Genomic DNA, 1723 nt, shown 5'->3' with positions numbered 1-1723 from the left:
GGGTGTATGTTGGTTGAGGGTTTTGAACATTTTGGCTTTTATATGAGAGATTTGGGTGGAATTTGGTGTTTTCATTGTAATAGTTGGAATAAGGGGTACCATTTTTGTATGCTTGAAAAGCATTCACTTTCTCACTTGTTCCCCTACATTCACTTTGGTCATGTCCCAAAGTTCCACAATTCTCACATATCCCACTTGGGATTGATGAGGATGCCACCATGGCATTAACATGTTGCTTTGGTGATTTTGAGGCTTCTTCAAGCTTAGCCATAGCCTTTTCAAACTTCAAATTGATGGCATCAATATGAGTACTAAGTTGAGCACCCAATTGAGTAATAGAGTCCACTTCATGCTTTCCTCCTCTAGTAGCCTTGCGAGGTCTACTATATTATGAATTATGGACCGCCATTTCCTCAATCTTGTTCCAAGTTTGATTATCGTCAACTTCGGTGAACATACCATTTGATCCCCTGTTGAGAATGTTTCGGGAATCTTCATAAAGTCCATTCCAAAATTGTTGTACCAAGAACCACTTTCTAAGTCCATGATAAGGACATGAGCGACAAGTTCCTTTGAATCGCTCCCAAGCTTCATACAAAGCTTCTTCGTCCCTTTTTTTAAAACCCGTAATTTGAGCTCTTAGCATATTAGTCTTTTTCGGAGGGTAGAATTTTTTGTAGAAAGCTAGAGTGAACTTCTTCCAAGAGTCAATTCCAAGAGTAGCCTTATCAAGGCTCTTCAACCATTGTTTCGCGGTACCAATTAGAGAAAAAGGAAATAAGACCCATCCAATTTGGTCTTAAGTCACTCCGGTTTGTGAAATCGCATCAGAATAGTCACAAAAAGTCTCCATGTGAGAATGAGGGTCTTCACTAGGCATCCCCCCAAATTGGCTTCTTTCGACTAATTGGATAAATGCGGATTTTGCAATGAAATTTCCGGTTAAGTGTTGTGGTGTGGGAGTTCCATTGGGTAGGTTCTCCTCGGTTGGTACGGAATGTGATGAAAACTTAGGCATTGTGGGTTGATTTTGTGTTGGGTTCTCCTCACCTTCTCTTGCAAAAGGGTTGATGAACTCAATAGTATTTGGTTAAATATCTACAACCTCACCAATACCTCTCAAAGTGTTTCTAGCAAGTCTTCTATTGGTTGTCAAAGTTCTTTCAATTTCGTGATCAATGGGTAACAAGTTAACTTGTAATCTTCTAGACATGCAAAATATCAAACAACTCGAAAACAATTAGAACAAACCTTGAGGAGTTTTACTTCCCCAAGGCAAACAAAGACACAACTAATAACAATCAAAGAAAATTAAATCAAGTTAACACCGTCCCCGACAACGGCGCCATTTTTGGTCGGTCCGCTTTGAGCTTAGATTTCGGTTACTTGTCGTTAGGAGCACCTTGACCAAAACAATATTTATAACTTCACAAAAAACTCTACTATTAGTAAAGAGGTAAGTAAAGGTCGGATCCCAAGGGACGGGTATTGATGTAGGATTTTCGATTACAAGTAGTGGTGTCTAGAGGTGTCACAATTTGGGTTGATATAAGAAGATCACTAAACTAAATAACAATAAAAGTAAACAAGCAAGATGATTAAAATGAGATGTAAACAATTGATTAAAAGCACTAGGGTGTCATGGGTTCATAGGGGATTCATGGGAATTGATCATACAAACATATTCTCAAATTATAAGCAAGCAATTATTGTTGTGATAGGA

At 38.5% G+C, this 1723-nt stretch overlaps 1 non-coding gene across 1 annotated transcript; it reads left to right on the top strand.

The window, feature by feature from the left end:
• The first annotated feature begins 539 nt into the window (after window positions 1-539).
• LOC141603354 (small nucleolar RNA R71) lies at window positions 540-646 on the top strand. Its single transcript, XR_012525235.1, has one exon. It is a non-coding gene; the product is annotated as a small nucleolar RNA R71 (small nucleolar RNA).
• Window positions 647-1723: the final 1077 nt, after the last annotated feature.

Source organism: Silene latifolia, chromosome 9 (genome assembly GCF_048544455.1).
Source record: "Silene latifolia isolate original U9 population chromosome 9, ASM4854445v1, whole genome shotgun sequence".
Classification (NCBI taxonomy): Eukaryota; Viridiplantae; Streptophyta; class Magnoliopsida; order Caryophyllales; family Caryophyllaceae; genus Silene; species Silene latifolia.
The sequence above is the reverse complement of the archived record's forward strand: the minus strand, read 5'-3'. Positions and strand labels throughout refer to the sequence as shown.